Below are 24,671 nucleotides of genomic sequence, written 5' to 3'. Positions count from 1 at the left end.
GGAAAAGATCCCTTCAGAGGCATTTTGTGGAGCAGCGGGAGTTTCACCCAAAAGAAAGGGTGATCAGCACCCAAATCTGAGCACCTGCATTAGCCTAGCCTGGGTCTGAGCAGCCACACCACAAAGCCATATCCAAGTTACAATGGCCCAGATCCTCAATGAGATTGAGGCATCCAAGTCCTATGGGAGTTCCCAGTCAATTGTGGCAGAACTTGTCTGTTCTTTTGGGCACATGTGGGGAATTGTGGGAAGGCGCTGGAAGACTAGCAGCACTTGAGTGATTTAGCCTGCATCATCACTGCAAAGTGGGTGGGCTACCCACCCGTGGCGGGCTACGCACCCAATTGAAAGCCTCATTTGTACTTTAGCCTATAGCCCCAGAAAGGGGAGCTAGCGCAGGTTAAAAGTACCACCAAACTTGGGTAAGAAGGTTTTGCATGTGGGTGGTGCAGGGTAGGGGCAACACTCAAGTAAGAGACCTGGTTAATTCTGTAGTGAAGATGATATACTCTGTGTGTGTATTTTTGTACCACTTGTTAATCTGGGATTCCAGGGTGCGACAGAGCACTGAGGCCTGACAAGTGGGTCAGCACTCTGATCACTGAAGCCTCAATTTGTTTCCCCAGAGATGGCTGATTGAGCAATTAGCTAATCAGAAAGAGAAGCTGGGGGAGGTAAGGCACTAATTAGCTCTCAGCTGGCTCACCTGACAAAAGCCAGGAAGGAAGCATTACAAGGTGTGGAAGGAGCTCAGACTGAAAGAGCTCCTTAAGAGAGGATGATCTCCTTCCTAGGGCTCTAGTAAAAGGGGACTGAAAGACCGTAGGGATTAAAATCTGTGATGTTGCACTGTACTGGTGCCAGTGGAAGGGTTTAGAATAAAATACAGACTGAACACTAAAAGAAAGTGGGTCTGAGTAGTTTCTGGGGGATCAAAGGATGGGGTCAGAGCATTGCACTGTTGCAGCTGGGGGTTGTCCTGTGATCCTGATTCTCCCTGCATCTGGTGGTTTGAAAGTTTGTTGGGGAAAGCTGGGGAAAAGACTCAGTACCTGGGCATGGAAAAGACCCTGCAATTGGTGAGTGTGCAGCAGAAGGAGCTGCAATGGATGACGTAGACCTTCCAGGAGTGCCACCAATTTGATAGAGAATCCCTGATTGCTTGGGAGGTGGAGCAACAGTGGAGCCTACAGGAGTTCATCAGGGAGTAGATTTAGGTGCAACAACAGTTGGTCCAGAAAGTGCAAGTCCAATGAGGGGACAGTGGGAGTCCTTTACATGGATGGTTCTTGTGCAAGATGGGCCTAACTGATGACCTTGGTCCATTCCTATTAAGTGAGAAAGTAGCCATGGCAGCTGGTTGAGGTCCTCCAGGTGGTGCCAAATTTCATGGGGGAGGGTCTGGTGGCTTATGTCTCCCTGAGTAAGGAGCAGCCTGGCACTATGAGGTTGTGAAGGTGGCCAGTTTAGAGTGGATCGGGCTTTCTGCCAAAAAATACCACCGGAAACTTCAGGCTGCTGGATGGACCAAAGTGGTACAACCCAGGGCACATGACCAAAAGCTGCCGGCCAGCATGTAGCCTGGTCTAAGGCTAGACAGTTGAACTATCGGGGAAATTATGGACCAGGTGATAGTGGAACCATTTCTCCAGAGCCTCCCAGGGAGTACCTGACTCTGGGTGAGCAAGCATCAGCCTACCACCCTGGAGGCTGCAATTAGACTCTCAGAAGAGTTCTTGGAAGTCGACTTTCCCAGAAAAGGGGTTTGCCCACCTATGTGCCTGGGACTGGGGAGAAGGGGTAGTGATAAGAACTCTGATAAGAAAAGGGAGGAGGCAAAAGGGACTGTCAGGGAAAAGGGGGATTGTGTGCTTTCAATGTGGAAGGCCTGGTCATATAAAATGGGACTGCCCAGAGATGAAATGTGGGATTGCAGAATTCTGCACATGGACTGGGGCTCTTGAGGATGTGGCTAAAAGAAAAATGCTGACCGTCCCTATAAAAGTGAGATGGAGGCCTCAAAAGGGGAGAGCGGCTAGAGCCTTGGGATGTTAACTGATCCAGGGAGATTTAGTGAAGCTCCTGGATGAGAAAGTAGAGATAAAATGTGTTGATGGGGAGAAGCCAAATAGCAGAGGTACCCCTAGAAGTAAAAGGAAAATTTGCGTGGAAGCAAGTGGGAATAGTGGAGAGAATACCCCATCCAGCAGTAGTGGGTATTGACTGGAGTATCTTCCCTTATAGGAAGAAACAGGGGATCCGGGACCCCACATGGAACAAAAAGGGGGAAATAATGAAGGCCCAAGTTAGCAGAATTAGACTGCCCTAGATGGAATGAAATAAGCCACAGGAAAATAAAACCAGGCTAAGTGAAAAGGAAAAGGTAGAACTGGGCTGAAAAGAGAAATTCAAGCTCTGTCCCAGGGGGTGGGAAGTCCAGGGAACTAGGTCACAGCAAAGGTGAGGGGAAGAACCCAAGGGACTAGGTGGGGCTAGGAGAACAGGAGGCCTTAGAACAGTGGTCCCCAAACTTTTGAGGGTCATGCCCCCCTTTCCCCTGTCCACGCTTGCCCCCCTGAGCTAGGGCCAGGAGTGGGGCCATGGCTCTGGAGGAGGGGGGCATGGACAGAGGTAAGGGGGCCAAGGCTGGGGGTGGTCTGGTGCCAGGAGCAGAGCCAGAGCCATGATCAGAGGCCAAGGTTGGGGGGGCAGAGGCTGGGCCAGGAGTGGAGCCATGGTGAGGCTGGGAATGGGACAAGGCATGGGGCTGGGAGCCGGGGCCAGGGAGGAGCTGGGTGGTGCTCCTTCTGTGGGGCTGGGCTGGGCCTCGCTATGCCCCCCAAAAGGTTCCTCTGTGTCCCCCTGGGGGCGTGCACCTCCCAGTTTGGGGACCTCTGCCTTAGGAGGAGGAGAATGGGCAAAAACAGCATGCCCTACCCCAAGACCAGGAGGAAGAGGCTAAAAAGAGTGGACCTACAGGATGCCCATGATGTGAAGTTCTGAAGGCTGAGACACTGTTATGGGGGATCCCCTACCCTCAAAATGCAATTTCTGTTTGGGGAAGATAGAGGGACCAGAAATGGGGCCCTACAAGCCCACCCTGGGGGCAAATGGGAATCTAAAGAGGCAAGTGCCTCTTGTAAGGTGGGGAGGGGGTGTGTGTGTGTCTGGGGGGTGAAAGTCTGCTGTTAGGGAAGTATGTGACAGAGTGCTGAGGCCTGGCAGCTGGGTCAGCACTCTGATCACTGCAGCCTCCAGTAGCTTCCCCAGTTCATGGCTGATTGAGCAATTAGCTAATCAGGAGGGGCTGGGGAGGTAAGGAACTAACTAGCCCTCAGCTAGGTAACCTGAGGGAAGGAAGGAAGGAAGTGTTACAGAGGAGGAGGACAGGGCTAGCTGAGCCCAGACTGAAAGAGCTCCCGAGAGATAATCATTTCTTTTCATCCTAGAGCCCTGGTAAAAAGAGACTGAAAGATGTAGGGATGAAAAACTGTGATGTTTTACTGTACTGGCATTGGTCAGTATTGGGGTCCACACTCAGAACGGTCCCCAGTGCCCAGGGTCCCTGACCCCCCTTCCCCCTCTCTGCTCTGAGGTCCTGCCCTGTTGGGCCATTGGGGCTACTACCCCTTTAATGGCTCCCAGTGGAGCAGATTACTATCATACCAATGAAAAAGGTCCACAGGAATTAACTTGTATACACCTACAGTTAATTTGAGAAGGAATTACACAAGCAGTAAAGGGTTACATTAAGCACATAACTCCTACATTAGACATTAAAGAACTATACATTAAGAGCTATACATTCCTCTTAGTGAGCCTGTCTTTCACAAACATACACAAACGGGTCCTGTGCTAGCCTCACACAGTTCCTGCTTGGCAAACAGAGAAGGTAGTTACCATGTCTGTGGACAACTTCCTCCTTCCAGGTCTGGTCTATCTTGGATTCCCTTGAGGCAAGGCCTTGGCTGCCTGGAAACCCCTCTGGTCACAGTCCTACTGGAGCCCAGAGAGCAGAGTTTTGACTACTTTGTCTAGCAGCATCTTCAAGCACCTCTCCCTTTTCTCCTCCTTCTCATCTCTCAATAATTTACTTTGCTTGATTCTTATACTCTTTTTCCCTCAAAGGAGTCACATGTCTTAAAAGCATGCCCAGTGGGCGTGTAGTTAATTTTAGCTGATTAGTATTTTGAAAGGGGCTTGGGGTGGGGTACCAAACAAAGACCACTCCACGTTTACTCACTCATCAATTATTCACTCTGGCTCTCTGCATGGTGTCCTTGCTGTAGGGTCACTATAACCAGGTCGGCCTGTGCTCCATGCTGGAACTTTGTGCTTGTGATATTCCTTTTGGATGGACCCATATTTACTGACCAATAGGTTCAATATCGATCACACACGCAGGCTTTTCCAGTCCTTTATCAAATCTGCATGACCACACCAATTTGGCACCATCCCAACAGTTCCCCATTCGATATTCAGTTACCAAAGATAATTGTAATATTGCATCAATCATACCCACAATTTGTACGCTAACTATTAGATCATGTGTCTCCTTTTCCGGTTTCTATAAAACTTAAAGCATTATCTTTCGATTATTAGTAGCATATGTAACCCTTCTGCCAGGCCACGTTGATAGCAGCAAGGGCCGGGTTCAGTACACAGGGGTTCCCTCTCATCAAAGCAAATACAAAACTGGCTCGAGCCCCCACCCAGTGACCTGGGAAAATCTTACACACCCCCTGGGCGCCTCAAAGAGGCAATACTTCCCCTCTTGCAAGCACAGAGTCTCGGTATAGTAGAGAATCTTTAATAACATGAGGTAAACGACATCAGCATTAAATTGGGGAAACACCACAACTAGTGTTCATTAACCAAACCATGAGCAAAGACCCACCCCAGAAAATTGGGCCACATCCTTTCCCTCGGGTTCTTGAGTCCCAGAACCCAAACGTCTCTTGAGTCCAGCAATCCTCAAATCACCCAAAATCCAAAAAGTCCAGCCCCAGAGTTCAAAAGTTCATCTGCATAGTGTTACTCCCCAGTCTGGCTAAAATGTGCCTGTGTGTGGGGGAAAGAGGTAAGGGGTACCTTACGTGTCCTGAAGCTGACTGCCCCACAGGGCTCTGCTCTGCTTCGCTGTCTCACGAACGGCTCTGCTCCACCATGACCGGCTCCGCTCTGCTCAGCTCGCCATCTCACGAACACACTGTTGTCTCATGAACGCCTCCGCTCCACCACGACCGGCTCCACTCTGCACAGCTCGCTGTCTCACGAACAGCTCTGCTCAGCTCGCCGTCTCACGAACGGCTCCGCTCTGCACAGCTCGCCGTCTCACGAACAGCTCTGCTCAGCTCGCCATCTCATGAACACGCCGCTGTCTCACGAACGGCTCCGCTCCACCACGACCGGCTCCACTCTGCACAGCTCGCCGTCCCATGAACAGCTCTGCTCAGCTCGCCGTCTCACAAACGGCTCCGCTCTGCACAGCTCGCCGTCTCACGAACACACCGCTGTCTCACGAACAGCTCCGCTCTGCACAGCTCACCTCGCCGTCTCACGAACACTCTGCCAGCCTATCCATGAACAGCACCACTGCACTCTAGATCTTCCGGCTCCCCACTACTTGACACAGTGCTCAGTGATTTCAGCTCTCAGTGATTTCAGCTCATAGTAGTGGGGGCCTTAGTGCTGGTGCACCATAAGGCCAAAGTGAATGCAGCACAGTACCTGTAGCAAGACTCTTAATAGACCCAAAATTAGCTCTGACATTCCACAGTGGAGAGAGACAGAGGTGCAATTGGTGCTTCAGGCCCTCACAAAGGGGCCCACACCATCAGGTACTAATACCTGTCTCAAGTCTCTCTCCCTTCACAGAGTTTTGGAACCCATGTCCCTTGCCTAGCGAGTGCTACTCAGTTGATGGTGAGTCCCTCCATCATAACAAAAGGCCAAGTACAGTTCCAAGCACAGTTCCCATAATCAAGGTAATAACAATTTACTCTTCCCGCCCCAACAACAAAGACACTGGGGATCCCACAACAGCCAAAGTGACCATTTGGGCAGTTATGGCCTCATTCTAGGCGGGGTGGGTGTGCCTATGCAAATTGAGATCAGCCCCTGAAGTTCTTTTCCACTACTTGCCACACCTCACCACCAGATGTCAGGGTGGAGCCCATCCTGACTCTGCTTACACATAATTCAACAACTCAATCTTATAAGTTTTCCGCAAAGCTTGCTTTTTCTTATATTGCTTACACATCTGATATCCACAACAGAAACATACAAGGAATAATACAGCAGTTCCAGAAATCCAAAATAGTATTGCCCATTCAACTCCATTCTATGTTGTTACTTGACATACGACATCATACCAAGCACATATTTGAGATCTTATTTTCTCTACAGCTTTTTCAACAATTTTATACTTTCGAGCAAGCATACCTTTTACAGATATTATCAGTTTAGCTGACCGTTCTATTTGGTCCTGTGTGCCTTGATTAGTTTATCTCCATATCCCAATCTGTATCATTCGACTCGATTTCCCTCAAACTTGGCAATGTTAATCTAGGGCAGTGGTTCCCAAACTGGGGTTCGCAAATTTTCACTAATGGCGGCCAGAGGACCCCAGGCATTGGAGGCAGCAGGTGGGACCCTGTTGCCGGGCAGACAGCCCAAGCCTCAGGGAGAGTGGGGCAGGGCAGTTGGGGCTGGCAGCCTGAGCCCTGCCCCTGTCAGCAGGGGAGCCGGCAGCCCGAACCCCAGCGCTCTGCACGGGGCTGGCAGCCCGAGACCCAGGGAGAGCGGGGCAGGGCAGTTGGGGCTGGCAGCCCGAGCCCTGCCCCCCGTCAGTGGGGGAGCCCTCCGGGCGGGTCTGGCAGCCCGAACCCTGCCCCCATCAGCGGAAGAGCCGGTCGCCCGAACCCCAGCGCTCTGTGGGGGGCTGGCAGCCTAAGACCCAGGAAGAGCGGGGCTGGGCAGTTGGGGCTGGCAGCCTGAGCCCTGGCGGTCAGCGGGACCTGCAGCCTGAGCTCAGTGGAACTCAGTTGACCGGGGTGGTCAACGGGGTCCAGCAGTAGGAGCCCCATGGAGTGCGGAGGAAATTTAAACTTAAATCCCTGGAAATATTCATTTTTAGGAGGAGGTTCATGAGATTTCACAATTTAGTGAAAGGGGTTTGAGGGCTGTTAAAGTTTGGGAACCATTGATCTAGGGTGAGTCATAAAGGTTTTAGTAATTTGAGGGTGCAATTGATATTGTTCGTACTGGAAATGAGTTATGTCTCCACGAGTACACCACATCCCTTGGTCCATAAACCAAATTTGTTTGTTACATTACCCTTTTTCCTTTTGATTCCAACATATATCTTGGTTTATTTAATATAATCCCCACCAGCCATTTTTCCACTATAAAGTCATGGTGAGATTACCTCCTTTCCATTCCAAATTCCAATTTCCTTCTTTAACCAAGGTACCCCATTCCCATTGGGCTCCTAGTATTTGCTTCCATCCTAATCCAGGTATTCACCATAATCCATTCCCTTCTGGTACTATTTCATATTACCCTGTTTCATTTTCCCACGCGCTGGCATATATTACCAGTGTGACAAAGCTCTGTCCTTGCCTCCGTGGGTCCCGCGTTTCCTGGCGGATTTCGCTAACCTCAGAGGCTCACTGTGACCCTCCATGTAACCCTTCTCTCTCTAGAGACAAGGGTCACAGTCTGCTGAGCCATTTTAATCATAAGCCAGCGAGGGAGGTGAGGAGAAGTTATTCTTCCTTGCACAGTCTCTGTTGTCTCCCAGTTGCAATCAGGGAGCAAAGGTGGGGGGGGAGCCCGGGCCCACCCTCTACTCTGGGCTCCAGCCCAGGGACCCTAATAGTATCAGCTATGGTAGCTGACCTTTTAGAAACATAACATGTACAATTCCCTGGGCTACTTCCTCCACAGCAGCCCTCACTTCCTCAAGCTCCACTTCACCCTTACCTCAGGGCCTCCTTCCTGATATGGTGTGTACTACTCAGCCTCTCCAACAGTGCAACTTCCTCCCACAGCTCCTGACATGCACACCTACCTGGCTAACTGGGAGGCTTTTAACTAGTTTCAGCCAGCCCCTGATTGGCTTCAGGTGTCCCAATCAACCTAGCCTTCTCCCTGCCTTCTGGAAAGTTCTTAATTGGCCCCAGGTGTCTTAACTGACCTGGAGCAGCTGCCATTTCACTTATCCTGGTACTAGGGATTTGTTTAGCCTGGAGCTAATATATCTATCTCCCACTACTTTTCCATTGCCATCTGGCCTTGCCCCGTCACACCAGATACACTTTCTGTGTCTTTCCATTGGCTACACCAGAAAGGACAAGAGTGCACTGACGTATGGTACATGTACACACTTGCACCTTCCAGGTATCTTGGAACGATTGATTAATATAAGAGTAGTAACTCAATGCCCAGTTAAGACTCTGGGGCCCAGTTCCTTTTTGGCTCTGTTCCAAGATATCTTTCCATTGTTTTCCCAAGATTCCCTGGGCTTCCATACAAACTTCTCCCCAGGATGATCCTGAGTGAATAGCCCTTATTTGGTTAACAATATCCAAAACACTTTCCCCCAACAATTCACTCAATTCCATCACAGAATGTCCCATCTCTTGATACATTATTTCCCCTTGTTCCCCAATATGTGCTGACTGCATTAGTTGCTTTAAAGTCTCTCTCATTCTTTCCCTTAGGGTAGAGAGGCTCCATGTGTTTCCCAATCCCATTCCAGTGTTTAGTGTTTCCCATATGGTATCTCTTTTGACCATTCCTCTTTGTGACCATTCCTCTTTGTAACCATCCTCTGCTACCAAATATTGGGCCCTGGGGGCTACTACTCCTGGATGGATCTTTAATAGCTCCCAGCGGAGCAGATTACTGTCATACCAATGAAAAAGCTCCACAGGAATTAACTTGCATACACTGCAGTTTATTTGAGAAGGAATTACACAAGCGGTAAAAGGTTACATTAAGCACATAACTCCTATCTTGGACATTAAAGAACTATACATTAAGAGCTATACATTCCTCTTCTTTCGACATCCCAGACCCCATATGTTTTATCTTGTGCAATCCATTTAGAACAGTTAGGGTAATGAGTGTCAATCATCCAATCTTCTGGGAATAAGTTTATAAAAACTTTGAATCTGGACCCATTGTATATGTATCTGCTTCCATGGTCTGGAATTAACCATTCCATACATTCAGGGGAACAATTGGTTACATTATGATGTTTCTGGGTCACTTTGGTTATATTAACCCATGTTTTACCTTCTATACTCCCTATATATGAGGTATGGCATCTTAAAGCACATTGATGTTCTTCAGGACATTTTTGTCTAGATATTTCCCATCCCTCAAATCGGGTGTTATGACGATGTCCCTTCATCATTATCCATTCATTTCCTAATTCCCATTTGAATACAGATTCACTGCCATACCCTAATGAAGATGTGGTCTGGGTACACCAATTACATTCCCATTGACATATGTCCATATTCTCAGTGATGTTATACAATTTCACAGTTGCTCCTATATCTATGGCAGGAACCTCAGTCCCATTTTCAAATCAAGCTCCTTGAATTATACATTCTTGGGGTGTTTTGGTTCAAAGGACTTTTTCTTGGGGTACATCTGGTTTCCATAGTTCTCCAGTTCTAATATCGATAACTTGGCATTTGTGAATTCCTGACTTATGTATACAATTAGTTACACTTGAGGTCCAGACACATTGTTTACTATCTGGATCATATTCCCATTCAACTACCAAAGTGTGTTCTTTTGATGTTACTTGCCCACCTTTTGTCAATATTTTAGAGTTGAACCCTTGTATCCATACGGACATACATGCTCTGTTACATGAAAGGTCCATATTCCTTGAGTGTCCTTTTTGGTTCTAAAGGGATTAACAGATTCTGTTACCATACGGTGCCAAACTTCTCCATCTCCAACATCTAGTTCATCCTCCTCATAACCTTTACCAGGTCTGCCCACTCTTTCCAGTCTCTGAACCGAGGAATCTGCTGCTTGGATAAAAAGTTGTGCATTCTCCTTTTCCTTTAATTCTGGGGAGATAAGTGGTGTTGAAACATAACCTTTGGACAATGCTACAGAGGTCGTCTCAGAAGCATTATTTATCGTAAGGTTCATGCCAACTGGAACTGTGCCTAAATCTATAGTATCCTCAGCAATTAGGGTCTGTCTCCGAATTTCTCTTCCTGCTTTTTCAGTTGGAAGAGGTGTATAGGTCTGCATACTATAAAAGGTGGAATTAAGGTAAATGGACACTCATATCGGAATCCCAATTCTATCCTCCTATACAGATACTCTCCTGGTTCTACAAATACTACTTCAGATTTCTCCAAGCATCTCCAAATAAGTTGGAGACCATCTTCACAAGAACTTCTTCCTGGTCAGGGGTAGGTCCACCATACAGGACCTCTACTCCAGAGCCTTGTGACATTCCAGTCCCAAGTCATATATCTTTCCTTTGCTTTAATGACCTCTCCATGAGGGGTGCCTATAACACTCAGTCCTATTTCGCGCTGCTTTACCCAGTCAAGATTGGTACCCCCAATTCGAAGGAGAAAATCCATATGATTCCTTGGTATAAGCCCCCATTGCTTTTGGAATTGCTTGATCTCACAGTTTTTGGTTGCTTCTCCCGTGGACAGATAGATGGTGATCCAATAGCCATGTGGTGGACGAACCCATAGATGACCCAACGAAACAGTATGTTCCTTGCTTCCATGGATCAGTCTGTGAAAATAAATAAACAAAACACAGGCCTCTAACCTTATAGGTTAGTACATCTTACATGACTATATACTATTTTATATCTACCCTATATATTCATGAACTATTATACTTACTTTCTTGATAGATACAGTTTGATTTGATCAGAATTCCTCCATACATCCCCATTCGGAATGGCCACCAGAATGACTATAGGACTGGCAACATATTTCACAGGGAATGGTCCTTTCCATGTGGGTTTTAGCTTACCCTTACTCACCAATTATTTGAGCATCACTTGATCTCCTATCTTCCATTGGTACACAGATGGTCCTTTCTGTTCTTCCCATTGTCTTCGCTGATTTTCTTGTGCCCAAATTTCTTCAATTGTTTGTACCAAATCTGTTATCCAAACTTCTTTCTGCTCATTAAGGTATCTCTTTGCTAGGTGGGAGTAGGAATTCAGGGGTTCTCATAGCTTGCCTGTCATTAACTCAAACGGCGAGTACTTACTTCCAGCTTGTCCCAAGGCTCTCATGGTCATTAGGATTGCAGGTAAAGCAGTTTCCTAATCTTGACCTGTGTTTGAATTTGCTTGGTCAAGGCTGCTTTTATTTCTCTATTCTTCCTTTCCAATTTTCCTGCACTCTGTGGGTAGTAGACTACATGCCATTTTTGTTTCATTCCCATCATCAATAATAATGCTTTTACCACTGCTCCCACAAAGTGAGGTCCTTGGTCACTATCTGTGGTCAAGAGTATACCCCATCTGCTGAGTATTTGGGTCCATAAAGTCTGAGCTGTAGTTTGAGCTGTGTTATCTGTTGTGGGGATTACTTCCACCCATCTTGAAAAATCTATGACCACCAAGCAAAAGGTTTTTCCTGTAGTTCTTTTCAAAGGTCCAATGTAATCCATTTGTAATTTTTGCCATGGGCCCTTAGTGTCAGGTTGGTGTCTCGGTATTTTTTCTTTCCTGCTTTTAGGATTAACTTGGGCACACACTAAGCCTTGTTGACAAAATCTGTTAATATGCATGTCCATTCCTGGCCACCACATTACTTTTTTTTTTACTTGTGCTAATGTTCTCTTAGCCCAAAAATGTTCTTGTTCATGTGCAAATTGGATTATTTCTTCTCCATATTGTTCTGGAGGTACCCATCTGGGATGGGTTGGATCACAGAAACCCCCTTGGGGCTGCCAGCTGATGTGCCGAGACTACTTCTGCCCCTGCTTTCCTTGCCAGCTTGGAACTCCAGAGCCCTGCCTGGCTGTGCCAGACATGCTTGCTGGCCAAAAACACAGACCCAGGTCTGAACCACGTCCCACAAACTGCAAGCTTAATTGAAAGCAGCTTAAGAAGTGTTCTTGTCTTTAACACTCAGATGCCCACCTCCCAATGGGGTCCAAATCCCAAATAAATCCGTTTTACCCTGTATAAAGTGTATACAGGGTAAACTCATAAATTGTTAGCCCTCTACAACACTGACAGAGAGAGATGCACATCTGTTTGCCCCCCCTCTCCCGGTATTAATACATACTCTGGGTTACATAATAAGTAAAAAGTGATTTTATTAAATACAGAAAGTAGGTTTTAAGTGGTTCCAAGTAGTAACAGACAGAACAAAGTGAATTACCAAGTAAAATAAAATAAAACATGCAAGTTATGCCTAATACAGTAAGAAAACTGAATACAGATAAAACCTCACACTCAGAGGTGTTCCAGTAAGCTTCCTTTTACAGACTAGTCTCCTTCTAGTCTGGGTCCAGCAATCACTCACACCCCCTGTAGTTACTGTCCTTTGTTCCAGTTTCTTTCAGGTATCCTTGGGGGTGGAGAGGCTCTCTCTTTAGCCAGCTGAAGACCAAATGGAGACCCAGCAGCACCCCAAATTGAAAACTTCTGAAATGAAAGAAGGCTAGGAAGGACAATCATCCTATTTCCCTTAACACACTATCAATGTCTCCCTTATGTCCAAATTAATCTTCTGCCAGCTTACCTTTATCTAAGGGTATGCCTTCACTACCAACGTTACGTGGCTCTGTAGTCATGGCACCAGTGCTGGGAGAGAGCTCTCCCAATGCTGTAAAAAAAACCCCACCCTCACGAGGGGCATAGCTGGCAGCAGTGAGAGCACAGCTACCAGTGCTGGTGCACTGTCTACACTGCCGCTTTACAGCGTGGAAACTTGCATTGCTCAGGGGGGTGTTTTTTCACACCCTACAGCGAGAAAGTTTCAGCGCTGTAAAGTGGCAGTGTAGACAAGGCCTAAGTATTGCTCTCCGCCAGGCACTAGGAAAAGAAAGATGCTGCCCCATCTGGGTTTGATGGAAAAGAGGCATCAAACTGTGTGTGCCATGTGCATCTTGATAAAACTACAGCCCAAATGGTTTTATTATTTTCCTCAGCATGACATACAGGAGGGGCAATCAAAATCAGCCTGGCAGAACATGCATGAGAACTGTTTCTGGACAGATAAGCAATTGATCAAAATCACATTCTCTGATCTTTTGGGACCAAATCCTGTACCCATTGAACTCAAAAGAAGTTTTTCTATTGAGTTAAATGGGAACAGGCTTTGACATTTGGAGAGCAAAGAACAAAACCACTCAAGCAAGGGCTATGTTGCTTATACCACAAGTATCAAAAGCTGCTGACTTGTGAAAAAGTCAGCAGACATCTGATCTTTGTCCATTGCAAGGGAGAAATCAGCAATAGATAAGGTTAGAACAGACTTTGTACCATATCCTACTCATAAGGCCATCTGCAAAGGATCAAGGAAATATGAAGGCTCCAGATTACCTTAAAGTCCGCAGTCTCTTGGTTAGAATGTTCCCATCAGTATATGTTCATAGTCCAGAGGCTGGAGCAGGAATCAAAAACACTGTTTAAACACCTTCCGCCCCCTCCCCCTCCTGAGGACTCCTGACCAACTTAACAGCACAATACATATGCTAATAAACTTAAACAAAGCCTTTGTTTAAGTTTGTTAGCATATGTATTGTGCTGTTAAACCCATATAAAGAATGAATGCCCCTCCCTACCCACAGTTCTGCTCCTTTAAGGAGCAGAGTGCAGCTCCACCCTCACTCCGGGGTGGGGGCTATTAGCGCCTCCCCAAGTCTTTCCGGTACAACGTACCCACTAAAAATCTCTTGCCGGTGCTGCGTACTGGAGCATATCACCCGACTGGCGCTCATGAATAGATCCATCGGTGAACCATACCCACTTGTGATCCAATAGTGCCTCTAGTAGGTCCCCTGCTTCTTGCACAGGCCACTTGTACTGTGTCTGTTTGGGTACAGGCATTCATGTTGTTCCCCTTCTGTTATTAGAGCATATGGAAGTTGTCAAGGCTGATTCTCCACTCTGGCACGTTGAGTGCAGAAGGTGGGGGCCTGCAAGGATTCTAAAAAATTAATGCTGGCAACTCCAGGCTTGTATTAAACTCCCAAGGCTACAGCTTTTCTCTGACCTTGGATGGGTAGATGCTGCCCCCACCCAAGTGCAAAACCCCTTTGAGAACCCAGGAAGGAGCACTTGGTAATTCCTTCCTGTGGAATACCCTCAATCCCTTTCACCCCGCCTCCAGGGAAGAGCTGAGAGAGAAAAACAAAGGAAATCAGCTGTTTCCACCAGCTAATTAAACAACATGTGCACAAACCTCTTAGGACACAAAATCCAATGCTGTTCTTAAAATAGGTAAATTTTATTAAAAACAAAAAGAAAGAAAATACATTTGGAAACTCAAGCTATTGCTAGATTTTAAAAAACCCACTTAGAAGAATTAAGCATCAAGAATAACCTTCTTGAGGTCCAGCTTAAAGATTACAAGCAAAACAAAAGCATTTGGGGTTAGCACAGAGGAGTCCACAAGCTATAAAGACATAAAAAGAGAGAAACCTAATCACGTCTTCCTAGACATTTCCTGATCTACTTACATATTTGGGGATTTCAAGTGAGTAGTTTCTAGTTTTGATTCAGATGATTTTTCATACTGTCCCAAAGCTTTTTACAGCATAGTTGCTGCCCTGTCTGCCTCTCTCTGGAAAAGGACAGACAGACCGACCAAGGGGAAGTTTTCCCCCCAGTTTTAAAAAGTTCTAGCCTTCCCATTGGCTCTTTTGGTCAGGTGCCCACTCCCTTCCTTTTACCTATGCAGGGAGAATTTTTAACCCTTTACAGGTAAAGCAAGTAGAGAACCGCTACTAAAGGGGATTTTATAGCTAACTGGCTGGCTGGGTGTCCATAAAAGGGAGCTACCCCACTTTTCATTTATCACAGACGTAGTGAGGGTTCCTTTACTTTATTCACCACAAGCCTGCGGTTCTGTAGAATCAGAGCCCACTTAACCAAATGATGATCATTTACTCTAATATCAGAAGTCTTCCTTTGCAGAATCAGTTTCACTGGGGGTGTGAGCTGTGGTTACAATAATAGGCACTTGTCCTGTTATATATTCCCATTTTTATAAAGCCCATATAATAGCCAAGCATTCCAATTCACATGGAGAAAATGTTGACTCTTGAGGTGTTAATTGCAGCTTCCATAAGCCACAGGAAGTTGCTTTCCACATTTTCCTGTAGTAGTACTGCATCTCCCAAGCTGTGCGATACAATTAAGTAAAAAAGACTTAGCTGGATCTGGATATGCTAATGTTGGTGCAGTCATAACTGCTTCTTTTAGCCTTCTGAATGCCTTTTAAGACATGTGACTCCTTTGAGGGGAAAAAGAGTATAAGAATCAAGCAGAGTCAATTTACTTTGTGCTCGCACTGATCCCCTACCGGGTCCTCCATGTCCTTTGTTGGACCGCCCTGCTCCATGTCCCATGCCAGCATGATTAGGACCGCTGTAGCCTGCTTGGTTGCTGTAAGCAGCCTTGCTGACTGCCTTCCGGGAGGAGCCACTTATTTTGCTCACTAGCTTTTCTGCCTCCTGTGTCATTTAAATTAATCTGGCCTGATCCAACTCCTCTCGAGATCCTATAAACACCTAACTAGGTTCCCTTAAACCATCATATAACAAATCTGTTACTTGTCCTTCCTCCTCATCAGCTAGAGAACCTGTTAACACAGTCTAGCACAATAAGCCATAACTGACTCTCCCTCCTTCTGATGCATCAGCAAAACTGCCTTTCTTAACTCAGAAGGGGTTAAGAAATATCGAACTATCCTCTGTACCACCACCTCTCTGTCCTCTTGATTTGACTCCGTTTCAAGCTCTGCTAACATTGCCACCCCTTCCGTAGGGCCAGCACAGGTTATTACCAACTCTCTTAGGCCTCCTGAATCCAAATACTTTCTAACAGTGTATCCCATTAACCAGGTCAGACATGTTTTCTGAGTCAAGGGGCCTAATTGCTTTGCTAATGCCTGCTTCTTGCTCTTGGTCAACTGATGCATTGTCTGTTCCAATACATAGCCTGGGGATTTAGGTATCTGAACCACCCCTGCCGGCTGTCTTTCCATTTCTTCTCCTGATTTAACAGGCTCATCCTCCTCATCCAGGAGTTCAAACACCAAACTTCCCTCTTGATCTTTCACCATTGTACCATCAGTGTTGTATTTAGCTCTGTATCTCTGTTTTCTAATCACTTGTGGACGCCTTACAGATACATCAATGTTATGGTATGTAGCTGACTCGCTGCTTCACTCCCAGACTTTTTGCTAGACTTGGCTTTACATATTCCTCCATCTTCTCTTGTGCTTTTTCCTTCTGCCACTCCTCCACAGCTTTTTCCCATTCCTTATCATTCCAGGGATCATAATCAAAAGCTATGCTACAAATAGTTTTTCTAGCCACCTGTCAAGGTTCCTTCCCCACTCTGAACTCTAGGGTACAGATGTGGGGACCTGCATGAAACACCCCCTAAGCTTATTTTTACCAGCTTAGGTTAAAACTTCCCCAAGGTACAAACTATTTTACCTTTTGCCCCTGGACTTTATTGCTGCCACCACCAAGCATCTAACAAATATATAACAGGGAAAGAGCCCACTTGGAAATGTCTTTCCCTCAAAAATCCTCCCAAACCCTACTTTATTGCTGATTTATTGCTTTATTGCTGCCACCACCAAGCCCTACACCCCCTTTCCTGGGGAAGGCTTGATAAAAATCCTCACCAATTTGCATAGGTGAACACCGTCCCAAACCCTTGGATCTTAAGAACAATGAAAAAGCAATCAGGTTCTTAAAAGAAGAATTTTAATTGAAGAAAAAGTAAAAGAATCACCTCTGTAAAATCAGGATGGTAAATACCTTACAGGGTAACCAGATTCAAAACATAGAGAATCCCTCTAGGCAAAACCTTAAGTTACAAAAAGACACAAAAATAGGAATATACTTTCCATTCAGCACAACTTATTTTATCAGCCATTTAAACAAAACAGAATCTAACACATATCTAACTAGATTGCTTATTAGCCCTTTACAGGAGTTCTGACCTGCATTCCTGCTCTGGTCCCGGCAAAAGCAACACACAGACAGAGAGAACCCTTTGTTTCTGTCCCCCTCCAGCTTTGAAAGTATCTTGTCTCCTCATTGGTCATTTTGGTCAGGTGCCAACGAGGTTATCTTTAGCTTCTTAACCCTTTACAGGTGAAAGGGTTTTTCCCCTGGCCAGGAGGGATTTAAAGGTGGTTAGCCTTCCCTTTATATTTATGTCACCACCAAAGCAGATTCCAGCTTATTAATCACTTCAATGCATTTCTTATGATTTTCTTTTCCAGGTGGCTTTGTAGCCTGTTCAGTTAAAACAGACACAGCCCCTTTATATTATTTTTCCTCCAGTTTTATACTTTTGCTTTTCCTGCATTTGTGCATCAATATCACATTCCAATTCCTGACAAGTTTGGGTTAAAGCAGCCATCTGCTGGACATTAGTTAACATTTTGCATCAGAGCAGTTTGCAAATCTCTTTTCATCCCCTCATTTTGCAATCTTAGCTTTTCCAGCTCCTGTTGCAAACTTTCCTTCTGCTGTTTCCAAATCTCCTGCTCCCCTGCAAACTTATTCAGAGCCTGATGCATAATCCACACAGCAGCATTTATCCTTTGTTCCCTCTTAGGAGTAGGAGTGCCACATATCTGATATTTTGACAGCATTTCATTCAAACACCCTTCCTTATTGTGACAGGGCAGAGTGGTCCCGCACTGGTACCACAGAGGTTAACGCTTCCTTCCTGGCAGAGGAAGCCCCACCCCGGAAGCCCTGCTGGGCATGCTCCAACTGGAGACTAGGTATAAAAGCCTGCAAAGCTGCTCAGTCTGGACTGACCACCGGAGGAGAAGGAGGCACACTGCCAGCTCCTGAGGAGGGACAGCCAATGCTTCAGGATCCAGGGGCCAGCCAGGCTGGGACACACCCAGCGTCCCAGATGGAGGTTTTGACAGGAGGGGATGGACCGCAGGACACCCCCCCCCCCCCCCAGAGTGGAGAATATGACATTGAGGGTAGGAAGTGACCCAGGAGAACTTTAGAGACAAGCAGCATTAAAGCTGCACTGACGCTCGGCGTGTTGTGGGCGTATCCCCGCCGAGCTAAGAGCGAGGGGGAAACCCGCCAATAGGCAAGCCCTGGGTCGGGACCCGGTGGAGAGGGTGGGCCCGGGTCCCTCTACCACTCCGGTCATTGGGATATACTTCCCTGCCTGAGAGGCGGAAGGCTATGGACTCTGGCTGCTAGGCCACACTGCCTTGATATGCAGGGCGAGTTGCGGGGACTCTGGCCGTTGGGCCACACTGCCCTGATATGCGGGGCATGACACATGGACGCTAACCTTAAGGTCCACTACCCCGACCAAGGGGCGAGCACGGGGAAACTGGCCATTGGGCCACATCGGGACACCCTTAATGGGACGAGCGTGGGAACTTAAGAGTGGCGAGGCCCCAACACCCCATCCACCCCTGCCACAAAGGGGCGCTGCGGTGCCGGACCTGTCACACTTATACAGGACAGGAACAGCGTTTGACAACCATGGATCACACAACCAAGATCTTCACATGCCTGTCTCAGTAAACACCTCTCCACCATCCCCGGGGGTTTCAGGGCATCCCCCTTTTCCCCAGTTCACCAACCCTTTCCTGTCTGCATTTGCGAAACATCATTGACTCTAGGAACGACTAATACAACCCCGCTCACCGGTATATTTCCTTCTCTGCGTACTGTAACTAAATCAGGTTCCCCGAGCTAAAATTAATATAAGGCAGAACTGATTCAGAACAATATTTAAATTAGTTCGTTAACACCAGTGATTCAGGATACCAAGCTCCTCAAAGGCCACCAGTTCAGAAAACAGTTTGATTCAGTTTAAAGACCCTTTTTCTTGGACATGACAGTAACCATCCTCTGCTACCAAATGTTGGGCCCTTGGGGCTACTACACCTGGATGAATCTTTAATGGCTCCCAGTGGAGCAGATTACTGTCATACCAATGAAAAAGGTCCACAGGAATTAACTTGTATACACTACAGTTTATTTGAGAAGGAATTACACAAGCGGTAAAAGATTACATTAAGCACATAACTCCTAAGTTAGACATTAAAGAACTATACATTCCTCTTAGTGACCCTCTCTTTCACAAAGATGCACAAACAGGTCCTGTGCTAGCCTCACACAGTTCCTGCTTGGGAAACAGAGAAAGTAGTTACCAAGTCTATTGACAACTTCCTCCCTCCAGGTCTGGTCTCCTCAGCCCTCTGGTCTATCTTGGATTCCCTCGAGGCAAGGCCTTGGCTGCCTGGAAACCCCTCTGGTCACAGTCCTACTGGAGCCCGCAGAGCAGAGTTTTGGCTACTCTGTCTAGCAGCATCTTCAAGCATCAATTAAGGAATCCCCTCTCCCTTTTCTCCTCCTTCTCATCTCTCAGTAATTTACTTTGCTTGATTCTTATACTCTTTTTTCCCTCAAAGGAGTCACATGTCTCAAAAGCATGCCCAGTGGGCGTGTAGTTAGTAATTTTAGCTGATTAGTATTTTGGAAGGGGCTGGGGGGTGGGTATCAAACAAAGACCACTCCACGTTTACTCACTCATCAATCATTCACTCTGGCTCTCTGCGTGGTGTCCTTGCTGTAGGGTCACTATAACCAGGTCAGTCTGTGCTCCATGCTGGAACTTTGTGCATGTGATATTTACTTTTGCATGGGCCTGTATTTACCGACCAATAGGTTCAACATCGATCGCACATGCAGGCTTTTCCTGTCCTTTATCAAATCTGCTTTTGCTTAAAGGGACCCTGCTCCCAGGATCCTCTGCAGTTCTTCAGCCATGTTTAAGTCATGTCAAGTTGTGCTCACACCATTCATTCAGCACAGCCAGATGAATCTGGCACCATTCCAACCTCTTCCCCCACCCCCAACGCCCCGCCCCAGCTTGCTCATCTGTGCCCCCTTCCCTCTATGTGAGTGATGGGCAGGGCCTTGTAGGGAAGAGGCCAAGTGGGGGCGGGGCCTCTGGGCAGAGGGCGGGGCCATGGTCCAGGCACCGGGGCCCACAAAAGACTAATCTGTCCCTGGGTGTTGGTGGAAGGGTTTGGAATAAAATACAGACTGAACATTGAAAGGAAGTGGGTCTGAGCAGTTTCTGGGGCATCAGAGGTTGGGGACAGAGCACCGCCCTGTCACACTGGAATATGGGAAAAAACAACCATTATGACGTGACAGTGTTTGTGTTATAGCATCAAAGAAAGACTACAGAAGGGACAGAGATCCCCTTTGTTCAGAGTCGGGCAAGGCTCCCTAATATACTTAATGCTGATTCGTTTTAGCTGCTTTTCAACAGTACAAAGACCCTTTTGATTCCAAGAGAAATCTGCTAATCACAATCTTCTTGCACCAAGCGGCTACTTCCTGATGCATTTAATCTGGGAGATAAACTCTTACTTGGAAGTTTCAAGGAGCTCCCAGCATTGTTGTAGTGGCTGCTCATGAAGGGCAAGTACATCAGGAGTTGGTAGGAGAGGAGAGAGAGACACCAGTGCTCCTTAGCTGTGACTCAACCTTTGTCAGGAAGGAGATCAGCAACAGATCCCCATCCCAATTGGTGCTGAAAAGATTGTAATGGCTGGTGGGTTTTATATGGAAGATAAAACCACCCAGAGCTCACATGAGTGAGAAATATGTATTTAGATGGTGTATAATCCCTCATGCCTTAAGGCATATAGTGACCTCTAAATGACACAGGCTAGGAAAACAACCTCCCTTGGTTGTGGACAGGTTATTCCATTACTGCCTACTCCAGAGTTTCTGCATCTTCATCTGACACATCAAGCACTGGCCACTGTCAGAGACAGGATACCAGACTAGATGGCGATACCTATCTAGTGGTGTTTGTCTGAAATATCCCCACACTGTTAGCGAGTGTTCAGGAATTGATCCAGCTGGAGAATGTTAAGTGGGTTCTGTTGAGTTACTGAGGCAGGTGGATTGTTATCCTACCTGGATATAAGGGAGGTGGAATCCCCTCTGGGGGGAACCCTCTTCCCTGGGGGTCTTGCCATTCCTTTACCCAGCAATTAGCTGATGGGGTGTCAGTCAGTGGCTCAGGCCAGAATCTCTGCCTTTGGGAGACCTGATGGTGTTAGCTACTCTCAAATGTTTTTTAGACAGCCCAACACAGAGGGGGCAGAGTTGGGTGTGCCAGCACCAGTCATCTTTGCTGGCAGGGGCTGTGTGGCACACAGAAGGCTGTGTAGAGGCTGAGATGGCAGAGACACCCTAGAGCAGTGGTTCTCCACCTACTGTGGGCTGCATATGCAGCTCTCTCTGTTATGTAGTCCACATAACACACAAATATATTCATGCTACCTGTATGGCCCTGAGGATGTCACACGGGCCTCAGCTGTGTGCGCATTGGGCCGCAAGCAGCCCGTGGGTTGAGAACTACTGCTCTATAGCAATGGCTTCAGCCCAGACTTGAAGGATGAACTGTGGGACAGACCAAGGAACCATCTGGAAGAAAACTAATGAGCTTTGGGGGAGCTGAAAAGGATGCATCCCTTGCTCTTGCGTGGGTGCTTGTGGAGACCCTGGCACTCATATTCTGTCCCGTGATGGAATGTAACTTGAGGGGAGATGTGGACTTATCAGGACAATCACCCAGACTCCTGAGGGGAGTCCACAGCTTAGCCTTGATTTGTTGTGTGTGCAAAACAGGAACATATACCAGAAGTATGATAATGGGGAGACACAGGGTCTTGCCAAATGTGCAAGGTCTTGAGATCCTAGGAGGTGTATTGTGTACAGGATTCCCAGGCCTATTCTTCTGCAATAATTCCTCTACGAGCAAATGATTGTGCGGGCAATGCAGGTTGCGAGTGGCCTGCCCATTAGTGTGGCTTGAGACCACTTATACTAGGAGTCTGCCTGAAATGCAGAACATAAGCCAGGTAGGGCATCCACGGATGGGCTTCCATGACATTGGGTCAAATGGGTGGGGTGAGCAGGCTGCAGAGCAAACACTCGTCCTTCTCCCACTTGGAAGCCAAAAGCAGTGGATCCTTCCACTGGCAAAATTGGAGTTTGGCCACAAGTAAATTATCTGTCACCTTTGTGCCCCATACATACAATTACTCATGGAATGTCAAAGAAGCTCTTTGAGGCAGAGACCCTCTCTGTCTGTTACTGTTATGAGATACCTAGTGCATGCTTGGATGCTTTATAATTAATAATAAGCACAGTATAACAATTCTTTCCTGTAAACTCCAGATGGTTGTCTTGCAAGTCACACTGGCAAGAACTCAGTGAACTATCGAGCATAGCCTCAGCATTACAGTTTGTTCTCAGCCCTCCTAAACCAGCGCTAGCTGTGAACTACTGTGTTGTAATGCCATGTAAACATGCACACCAAGCAGCAACAAATCTATTATTCATTCAACAGGGGTGTTATTGGGCCTTTAAACAAATAAAACTGACAAACCAAACCACTCTCTTGAAAAACCTCTCTGAGGTTTGAAATAGTTCAGTGCAGTAACAATAAATGACTGTTTGGGTAGACTACTTTAAACAAGAACTTGCTGGTGAGTTTCTGGTAATGTTACTACAAACAAACCCTAATCTCAGTGTGCAAGTAACCATGGAGGCAGAAATGCATAATTTATAAGAGAAGGAGACAGTTCTGTATATTTATATAGCATGTTTAATCTCAAAATGCTTTCTAGGCTACGGGATATGCCTAAACCACTGATAGAGGCTGAGATTTTCAAAGAAGACTAGAGGAATTAAGCCATATATCTTCAATTGAAATTAACAAGAGCCATGTACCTAAATCCCCTTTTTTGGCTTTGAGAATTTCAGCTTTACCTTCTCTGTCTCACTTTTCCCCATCTATAAAATAGCAATAATATTACTTTGGACTAATGTGAGCATTAGCTAATGCATGTGAAGTGCTGTCCAAGGCCAGTACTGCCCTATGTTTCAGGGGCAAGCCGACTGGACTTTCATATTCTGATCTACAGAAGCCATACAATTTACTCATAGGCTAGCCAGAGTAACTTGGGAGCAGTCCTGTGTCAAGAGCATGATGGAGAACTGAGATTAGTTGCATTTGCTAGTGAAAGTCTGAGAAGGGGCGTACAAGAATTATCCAGTCCACAAATTGGAGTTCAAGGTATTGAAGTGGGTGGTAGTGGATAAGTTTCCTGACTATCTGTATGGAGCCAAGTTTCTGGTACACTCAGACAACAACACATTGACCTATGTGCTCATATCGACTACGTTTGATACCACAGAACACCAATGGCTCTTTGCATCGTCCACTGATGACGTAAGTCTTTGGTACCAGCCTGGTCTGAATAATGCTGATTCCCTGTACTTCCACCCTCTCCTACTGGATTGATGGAGGACTATTCCTGAATCTGGGGTAAAAGCCATGTGCCCACCATTGGACCCAACAGACCAACAAATGACGGCACACTTGCAAAGTGTGGTAGACCAGTTGGATGCCCCTCCAGAAGCTATTTTTACAGCCAGTGCCTGCTTCACCAATTGGATGTGATTTCTCTATAGCAGCTGAGCAAGTCTGCCTTGAGAAGCTCAATATACTAACTCTAGTTTACGGGAAACTTATTTTATATCTTGGAGAAGGGACAGCCAGAGTCATCAATTAAATCTCAGCTGGATGCACCGCTGTTCTTAAGGGAATAAAGTAAGTGTACGCAGTGCAACAGCCCTTTCCTCCGGGTAAGTCAGGGCTCCCTGGCCCTGGAGAAACAGCTAGTGCTCCCTATTAAGTTTAGGATTATCCTGTATTCCCTCCATGAAGACATGGGATACATTGGAGTGGACAAGTCACTTGACTTGATAAAATCCAGATTCTATTGGCCTCATAGGACTTACAATATAGAGAAGCATTGCAAAGCTTGCTCTTGGCACATACAGAGGAAGACATTGTTCAAAAAAATCTTCCCTTTTGGTCAGCATCAGCTGTGGATCATTGGACCTGGTCTGTATGGACTCTGAGTTTGGAGAAAGACAGTACAAATACTGGACACGTACGAATGGTCATAGACTGTCTGGTCTAGTATGCTCATGTTTCCCCACTGAGGACCACCGTTGCAAAGGTATTGTCAGAAAACTTTTTTGTCTTCTATGAACTGTCCTGTAGAATCCACTTAGATCAAGACAGATCCCAAGAGTCACCTTATCAAGGAGCTACTGCAGATAGTGGGGGTGAGGAAATCCAGAATGTATCATCTCCAGGGACACCCTCAGCCAGAAAGCTTATTAAACACGTTTGGGGGGCATGTTGAACCCTGTTGAGAAACCCAAGTGGAGCCAGCATGTCAGCTTCCTAAAACATGCCAATCACTGCACAATTAGTCCACCTGATATTCCCTGTGTCAAAGTCAGATTCAGGACTCACATAATTTGTCAGACCACTCTGTTTATTAGCAAAGCGCTTTGCTAAT

General features: G+C 46.5%; 1 protein-coding gene across 1 annotated transcript in view; it reads left to right on the top strand.

Annotated features, from left to right (window-relative positions):
• Positions 1-24,671, top strand: part of LOC102943211 (solute carrier family 23 member 1) — a 73,456-nt gene that overhangs the window by 7,172 nt on the left and 41,613 nt on the right. The gene's annotated exons all lie outside the window — the stretch shown is intronic.

The sequence above is a fragment of the Chelonia mydas genome, chromosome 1, assembly GCF_015237465.2.
Source record: "Chelonia mydas isolate rCheMyd1 chromosome 1, rCheMyd1.pri.v2, whole genome shotgun sequence".
In the NCBI taxonomy this organism is placed as follows: Eukaryota; Metazoa; Chordata; order Testudines; family Cheloniidae; genus Chelonia; species Chelonia mydas.
Note: the sequence above shows the minus strand (reverse complement) of the source record. Positions and strands in the feature narration are given on the sequence as shown.